The sequence below is a fragment of the Polypterus senegalus genome, chromosome 14 (genome assembly GCF_016835505.1).
Source record: "Polypterus senegalus isolate Bchr_013 chromosome 14, ASM1683550v1, whole genome shotgun sequence".
Taxonomy (NCBI): domain Eukaryota; kingdom Metazoa; phylum Chordata; class Cladistia; order Polypteriformes; family Polypteridae; genus Polypterus; species Polypterus senegalus.
In genome coordinates this window covers 93,786,155-93,795,409 of record NC_053167.1, presented here as the reverse complement: position 1 = coordinate 93,795,409, position 9,255 = coordinate 93,786,155, and the positions used below count along the sequence as shown (strand labels likewise).

The window sequence follows — 9,255 nt, the reverse complement described above, 5'->3', positions numbered from 1 at the left end:
TGTCACCAAACACAGTCCTGGGTTCAAATAAAGGCTTTTTATTGCACCAAAATACCTCTAAACATGTGCACAACTAACAACACCACAATTACAAAACAAGTGTATCTCTTTCTCTCCTTCTTTGTGCTCCTGCTGTTCAGTGTCCCTGACAAGGGGCAGCAGGGCTTCTTTTTAAACTTCTTTTAAAGTTCCCGTGTCATGGCATTGGTCAACTAGAGCACAACAAGTTGTGTGGAAATCAGGGCAGTCCTCCCCCCACAGTGCCCTCAGGTAGCACCCAAGGATCCCAACAGGGCTGTGCTTCTGGACAACAATTCTCATGCCACCCAGCAGGTGTTCTAATTGGGTTCAGCACAGAGGAACATTGCCACTTGCCTTGTTGGGGAATGAACTTCTCCTGGTATCTACCCTCCCCCAGTACTTCCAATATTCTTTGTTCCCAGCTGGGACTAGGATTGCAACGCGGCTGGAACGCCATAATACTGTAGAAGGATAGCAAGAGCAGAAACATAACACGGCTGGGCAAGAAATCACCCCCCATCCCAGTCAGGGCGCCCATCTGTCCTTTTTGCATTTTCAGCATGTACAAGGCAGACAGCAAACCTCATTACATCACAGGAAAACTCACACATATTATCCAAAATTAAAAATCAACATCTAGCTGTGTGTGTGTGCCAGCAAGAAAAAACCGAGTCAGTGTGAAAAAGGAGCAAATCAGCACAGGGAGAACATAGTCGGACAACTGACAGATGATGGTGACAATGCTGTGCAGTCTACTGCCTTGCCACAATGCTGGGAGGTAATACTATAAATTGAATTAAAGAAGTGTGCGCTGGTCAGTAGAGTTTTCCTATCATCATAAAATACAAAGCTGGCTGAAATTAATGCTGACTACTTAAAGCTCTCTTCAATTCCCTGCACTACGCACAAGGTGTTCTTCTGGTGGGGCACTGTTAGGTTTCACTGAGCTCTGAGAAGTGCCGTACCCTGAACTCCTAGATCTGATGCAAATGTGAGAATTCTAGCACAGTTCACTGAGAATGGTATTCACGCTGCATTTGGAATTGTAAGCTGCTCACCACTGCGATAGGGAGCAAATATGGATTATCTGCTTTTACCCTTATGGTAAATAATGGAAAAAACTAATTTTGTCAATTTCATGAACTCTTCATTTTTATTACAGTCTGAAAGAGAGTCAAAATACAGATATATTCAATTCAATCTGCAAACTCAGTTTATTTTTGTGACGTGGTTTCCACTGAGTGCAGGTTCAGAGCGCTCTGTACAAGCAGCAATGGGGCTTAGCATGTATGGGATGCCAGTCAGCCTCCGGGCACTCACACATACACACACCCATTCATTCAGACAGAGCCAATCTAGAGACCTCAGTTAAGTTAAGACATGTCTTTGGAATTGTGAGGGAAAAAGAAAAACACACACAGGCATGGGATCATTCAAAGATCAGGAAGGTAGTGACTTAGTTGGGAATACAACTCAGGTAATTTTTCTTTAATAATTACGTTTTTTATAAAATTAAATTAAAAATAAAAGTATGATACAAAGTGACTGTTTTCTAAAGACAATTTTCTATTTCTATTTCAGTGATGCTTTGTGCAGATTGGCTACCAGTCCAATGCAGCAGGGGTCTGATTGAACTCAGCATGCCATGATTTTCAGGTTAAAAGCGCACAGATTTACAAGTCAGTCTTGGTCAAGTGTTTCTGGTCCACAGAAAAAAGGTGAAGTCACCTATATCATTCATTATTGTCTCTTTTTTATATATTTCAGGCGGTGACAATATAAAAAAAAAAAAAAACTAAGCTTTGCTTGCTAGTTTTAGTTGTGCAAATTAGTTAATGGTCTCCAGACTGTATGTTAGTAGCTGTTGGCCTAATTTTTGTCTTGCAGAAAAATGTCCCTGCAGACAACGATAGAAGCTGGCTGATAACAGTGTGACTCCTGTGTGCTCTGCCACCGATCTCATGTATTACAGATCAGAACTGTCACTGCAATTCATCTTCTATGGATGCAAAGAACCTTTGCTATCTGCAAAGTGTTAACCTGAGAAGTAAATAGCCTTACACAGAAAATATACTGTAGCAGAAAAAAATACACAAAAAGGCAACTGAGATCATAAAGATGACATAAAATGTTTTTACCAATAATGGAGCTTTAAATTAACACTGATTTACCTCACTGATGACCTGAAATGGACACATCACAACTATCATCAAGAAGGTTTCCTAATGTTTTTACTTCCTTAGACATTGTGGCAGATGGCCGGGGCCCATGCCCAACCGAGACGCCGCTGCAGCATATGTTCCAGGGGAGCAAGCCTGGGAGACCCAGTACCTCCTCCTGGACGCTAGATGGCATCCTCCCTGGGTTTCAGCGGTGCCTCGGACTCCTGCAGGGCTTCATGGGAGTTGGAGTTTGGTGCAGCTCTGTTGGAGGTGCTACAGCAGGAGTTGCTGGCCCCTTTTGGGCACTGGTTTCGCCACACCCGGAAATGCAGCCTGGAGTCAGCAATCAAGCACCTGGAGCACTTCCGGGTGCCTAATAAAAGGAGCCAGCGACCACCACTCAGGGGCCAAAGTCATGAGGAGGAGGACGAAGCTTGAAGGAGGAGTGGTGGTGCAAAAGGAGTGGTGGTACCAAAGAAGAGAAGTTTTGGGTGTTTGTGGTGTACTGGGGACTGTGTTGTGCTTGTGGGGATCACAAGGAAGATGTGCCCCACAGGTGAAGAAAAATAAAAGTTCTCTCTTTTTATAAGTGCCTCCGGTGTGAGTCTGTGTTGGGTCAGGCACCTATATAGCACCTTTTACAACATCTAAGGAGAGACAGGATATGTCCAGCTATCTTTTTCAAATTCTACAGATACACATTGTAATCCGTCCTTACTGGATTTATATAGTATACTTGTTTGTGTGTGGTAAAATGGCTAAAGAGCTGTAAGAGATCCCTTAGCTTGTTTATGCTAAGAAACAATCCTACTGTATAAAATCCTGATTTGTTTAGAATGACCACAAGACACTGCAGACTAGTAAAGTCAACCCACATACATCTCTCTGCTAATCAGCACATATACCCAGGCGGCACATGAAAAAAGTAGTCCAAAAATAATGAAGTATACATCGACATGACTTTCATGACATATCTGTCAGCTGTGACAATCACCATGATGGCTTACAAAGTCTTCCATCCTTACAATCTGCAATGTCAGCAACAGTCTCCGGGATATGGACAGAAGGGATCCCTTGGTTTCAGTGCATTAGTCACAGAACAGGTAGTATGTCACTCTTTCATCAACTGCTAAATTGTACACTACTCAGAAGCACTCAGATGAGATATTGGTCCATGATGCCGATGTGTCCAATGGAAGGAGCCTTAAGAAATGCTTCATAACTGAAACATGCTGTTCTGGTATAGTATGAGAAGCAGATTCAGTATTCATTTTATTGACCAGGTACTCTAATGTGTACTAAGAATTTGTCTTGATAGTATTGGTGCAATATTCAAGGACAACACAGAATACAAAAGATAAATATAAGAAATTACTTATATCTTATATTTATATGAAAATATAAGAAATTACAATATCAAATTATAAAATATGATACAGCATACAAGGGTAATACAAAAAATAAAGAGATAGTAGGATTAAAATGTCCTGGCAGTCTAATGTGCAGGTATACAACAGCAGATATTGAGTAGAAGCTCAGACCTGATTAGTAAGAAAAACTACACACAGAAAAAAACTGTTTAGCAGACGTGTTGCTTTAGTTTTCATTGCAGGAGGGAATTCTTTGGAACAGGTGATGTGCTGTGTGAGTCGGATCAGCAATGATCTTTACAGCCCACTTCCTTACCCTGGACTCATAGGACTTCAGTGTGTGGTAAATTACAGCTTATGATCCTTCCACAGCCTTTGATGATGCAGTGCATATTGACCTTAGCCTGAACAGAGGCAGCACCAAACCAAAAAGTTATAGATGACGTCAGAATGGACTCGAGGATGGCTGTGTAGAATTAGACTGTGTCACAAGAATAAAAAAGGCATCAAAAAGGTTTGGGGCATCCACCTGTATTTTGTACCCAGGCTGCAAAAATGGATGTGGTTGATGAGTTATGTTCAGGTTCAAGTCCAAAACAGAGCTGATTTTAAGGCTGTAAAGATGGCGGCTTTAAAGGCCAAGACGGGAAGTGTCGTCAGTGATGGTGCCTGAACCGGAAATGATGTCTCCGGGGCCCGGAAGTGACATCATCAATGGGGGCGGAAATAGCATCATCAAGGGAGCCATAACCGTGCAAGATTTCCCGTTGATGGTCTGCAGAGGATTGAGAGAGAAAGTCAACACACCTCAACACCTTCTGGGCTGGCATGGAACTGCTATTATTCAGGCCCTTTAGCTGCCTCCCAATCATTCGTGTGTGACAATTGAAAATGCTTGGGGGAGAGTGAATTTCCTCAGCTGATGAAAAAAGAACATTCTCTGATGGACTTTCTTAATTATGCATGTGATGTTATTTTCCCACTTAAGGATTTGTGACAGCACAGTGCCCAGAAAGTTAAATGATTCTGTCATCCCAACAGTTGTGCCATTTATAGCAAGTGATAGATGAGAAGGTGACTGTTTCCTGAAATCTATGATCATCTCTCCACCCCAGGCACAGGTATCTGGATTGACAAAGCAAAACAATTCACTCGAGGGACTTTCTACTAGACTCCCCTGCCTACATATGCTGCTCTGAAAACTTGAGTGGGGCTTGGTGCACAACACTATATGACGCATTCTCTTTGAAAGACAAGCAGGATTTTAAGACTTCAGCCACCTTGTACAGTCTTTCTTCTACCTCCTCCATTTAGACAAGTGGTTTGGGACCAGTACCACTCACATCACTAGATTCAGAGACATTTTTCATCCAGAGGTCAGGAGGTTACTAAACAGTCACTTGAATGTACAACTGCATGAGTGCTTCATGCATTAATTGTTTGATTTTGCTTTTAATATATTGTGTTGTATTCACTCTTTGTGTGGATTCATTGACTGCTTTTTTTAAGCCACTAGTTTGTGGGAATAACACAAGACAATAATAATTATATTATATCTCATCATGATCACACTCCCTTCTTTACTATCCTTAAAATTGTCAAAGGAGAGCTTCTTCAATTACTAAGGTATAATTTCCACACTTCAGCTCTCCATCTATTTTCAGGACACCTTGTTATGAAGAATTGTAAACTAATCAAAGCACACCAGGTTCCACACTTCTCATTTAGGTCTTAATCTGTCGTCATAGACACCAGACATGGGCTGGTGTTCCAGCCGGGATGGTCCAAGATACCTTACCTGGCCAGAAGGCTGGTTTAATGGAAGGACAGGGGGAGACTAATTGCATAGACTATTTGATCCCCTGATACAATAGATGGCAGCCTTCCTGGGCTTCGGTGCCGGCATACCCGCAGGGCATGCTGGGAATTACAGTTGCGTTAGACATCTTGTTTGTGGTCCATGAGTGTAACCAGGGGGAACTGCAGGAACAAACCGTCCCCACTTTAAAGAACATCCTGACATGGAAGCGCTTTCGGGATGAAATGTGATGGCATGGTAAGTACCGGGTCTGGCATCAAAGAAGCAGTTTCCTGCATGAGTAGTCAGAGTCGGGATGAAACTATGAGGGAGGTGTAGAAGGAGTCAAGAAGATTTTTTTATTTCTGGAAGGAGACAATAAGATTTTTGTATTGTACTATTGTGGAAAGGATTTGAAGATACTGTAAAATAAAAGAATATCTTCTGTTTGAAACCAGGACTGTGTTGTGTAGATTGTGTTTGGGCATTTGGGATGCTGCTATGCCCTCTACTGGTCACACTCTATTGAAAACTTCTCCCTGAGGGTAGCACCAGGTGTACTTCCTGTTTGTTGGGCAGCAAATCTCCACAAATATCTCTTCTTGATGTTAAGAAATACAAATGATCTGAAAGAGGTGGAAGTGCTAGTTTTAAGGGACCCCACAACAGTGGTAAAGTCATCTTTACATTGACAAACAGGTTTTAAGTAAGGGGCACTGAGAATCTTATGAGAGTTTGAGTAATACAGTAAAATAATAAAATCAAGAATCCTTTCTGCTCCTGCTATTCTAGAACTCACCTCTGGAGCCAGGCCAACTGAGCACCCAAAAGCTTAGCTACAAATGTAACTCAGCTGGTGTCACACACCAAATCAGGGGAGCAATTCAGTCAGGTAACATGGCAGTTAGATGACAGCACTGAGTGAAAAGAATAGAATTCTGCATTGTGTTTGTGATATGTTTTAAGACAGAGGCGCAGTGTTCTTCATGACAGGGCTATATAAAAAAAAATGTTTGTTTAACATGTGGATTTATGATTGCTTTGGAGAAGGCAAACTGGAAAAGTAAACTAAACTTTATTATCACTCTGGCCAGCTCAGATTATTTTTTCTCTTAGTAGAATGTAGATACCATAGTTGAAGAGACCCCATGACAGGCAGACTAGGATTGATATGCGAGTTGGTAAAGAATGTCAATGGCAGTAATCAGTTATTGGATGAAATCTCACACCCTGTGAACACAAATAAGTCACCCAAGCAGTGAACAGTATAGATTGAAAAATTTGTGAATTGGTTGACACTTTCCATTTAAAGTGTCTTGAGATTATTTATCTCTTGAAAAAGCATTATGCCAAAAAATATTTACAATAACAAAAATTTCCCCATGTCTGTTTGCCTCATCTACATCCCAAAAGAAATGTGTGTGAGGTTAAATGGTGGCTCTAATTTGGCTCTGTGTGAAGGAGTGGGCCCTGTGGTGGACTGGCGCTCTGTCCAGGGTTGGTTCCTGCCTTGAGCCCAGTGCTAATGGGACAGGCACCAGCTCCTTGGGATATTTGATATCAAACAACACACTTAGAACTGTGGTACAACTGATAAAAACAAGCTTAGTATATCCATATTACAAATGAGCACAATCATATTGTTTATCTAGCCTTATGACGACTAAAGGAAATATGTACTGAGGTGTGCCAGGTAGATATTGGAATAACTAACAAAAAAAAGTAAATGATTACACCAACCTTGTCCACAGGCAAGGAGGTAACGTACTGTTTCGGTCAATTTGTTTCTATTAAATAAATGGTGTTTTTATTTGAAATTTAATTTTTATTTAAACAATTCAATTGCTTTCTACCAACAGTAGTTTATAGAATACACAAAGTATATGGTTTACTGACTCAAATGGGGAGACAAAGATGAACTAGAAAATGTAAGACATAGTCAAAATACATGCAGAGATCAACACTGAAAATGAAACAGCATATTCACCAAGCCAAAAGCAAAATATGGAAATTGGAGTCAAAAAAAGTTGCCAGAAAGTGCTGACCTTTAAAACCATTCCATCAACAATGTCAGGTGTTGCAACCCCACGGCAAACGGTATCTGCATCTTGGCAATGGGATTCGCAAAATGGCAGCCCCCCCATAAAAAATCCTTTATGGATTTAGAAATGGTGCAAAGTATTTTTAACAAAGTGAAATAAACTTTTTACGCAGAAATAAGCTGTATATTTGGACGTTTCAAAGTCCTAACCCCCAAACGGACAGATATAGATCGAAAAAGCTCTAAATTAAGGGTAAAAAAAATTAAAAACAAAACAGAATTATAACCAAGGTACTTTTTTCCATTTAAAAAAATGGTGTGATTTTGTTTAAAGAAACACTTGGCTGCAAACGGTAGCCTTTAAATAACAAATAAATAAAAGGATACAAATTATAACTACTTATTAAATTAATCATAACAAAGGTACAATTAGACTTTTAAAAAAACTTCAGTTACCTGAATGTGAATGGTAAGGCTGATGGTGAAGAAGTGGAGGGCATCAATGGAGCAAAGCATCAAGGTGATTGTGTATTAAAATTGCTCGTATTTGACAATTTAATGACTGCTTATTTGAAGCAATGTTGACAAACAGCCTCTTTGAAGTCTTCACCATTGTTCCTTTTGAAAAACAAATTAGTCCAAAATGCTTAAGTTATGTTTGGCTTAGCAATAACATCCTCTTCCATGTCATTTCTTTTTATTATTCCTGTTTAATTCACTAACTGAGTAGAATGGTTTTGCAAAGCATTTTTGATGTGATACTGTAACTGCCACTAAGTGCAGAAACAGTTCAATCAGTGAAGAATATTATTCATTGAAATAGATTTTTTGTACCTTTGGAAAGTGTACAGAGTGTGTGATCAAGTTTCACATGTTCTGGTCAGGCCAGGGTTTTTCTATCTTCTTTATTCATTTTTCATTATTTTTCATTGTGTTATATTTCAGCCAGGGTTCCTCTCCTGTTTGGGCTTTAAATCCTTGCTTTATGTGTTCATTGTTTATTTTTAATTCCTTTGTTGTTATTCATTTTATTTTTGTTTATTTGCATTGTTCTTTGTATTTGATTTTGTCTTGTGTTTCTTTGAAATTGTGCTGTGATTTATTGGATTTTTTGATGTTATGCTCTGATTTTGGCTTTGCTTTCTTCATACTGGATTGGGATTTTGTTCGCTTGGAGTACCTTTTGTTTCAGGCAACTGCTTTTTACTTTTTGAGCTCCTCTGATCTTTTTTGTTTGTTCAGAGAATTTTTGTAAAAAAAAATAAATAAATAAATAAAGATTGTAGTATTAGCTGAGGTTTAATGGTAATGAACCCCGTAATAGTGGGGGATACTTTTAGACCTTGTTGTTGGGAACTTACAAGATTCATAAAATATATTTTCTATTATTTCTGAAAATATTATTCTGCTCATTCTGCTCATTTATTATGTGTTTACTATATGGTGGATTTTAGTGAGATTTGTGAGTAAAAATTTTTTTGTGATGTTGTTCTCTGTCTGAGTGGCACGGTCCCAGGTCCTCCCTGCATGGAGTTTAAATGTTCTCCCCATGTCTGCATGGGCTTCCTCCGGGTGCTTCGTTTTCCTCCCACAGTTCAAAGACATGCAGGTTAGGTGCATTGGCAATCCTAAATTGTCCCTAGTGTGTGTGCTTGGTGTGTGTGTGTGTGTGTGCCTTGCAGTGGGCTAGCGCCCTACCCGGAGTGTGTTTCCTGCCTTGCACCCTGTGTTGGCTGGGATTGGCTCCAGCAGACCCCATGATCCTGTAGTTAGGATATCATGGGATGGATAATGGATGAATGGATGTTCTCTGTCTCAACTAATTTTTGCTTCTGATACCTGGATTTTCTTGTTGATTTTGTA

At 40.0% G+C, this 9,255-nt stretch overlaps 1 long non-coding RNA gene across 1 annotated transcript; it reads left to right on the top strand.

The window, feature by feature from the left end:
- Positions 1-1,426: 1,426 nt before the first annotated feature.
- On the top strand, positions 1,427-2,536 carry LOC120515048. The gene is made up of 3 exons (XR_005630573.1): positions 1,427-1,498; positions 1,603-1,739; positions 1,909-2,536. It is a non-coding gene; the product is annotated as an uncharacterized LOC120515048 (long non-coding RNA).
- The last annotated feature ends 6,719 nt before the right edge of the window (positions 2,537-9,255 follow it).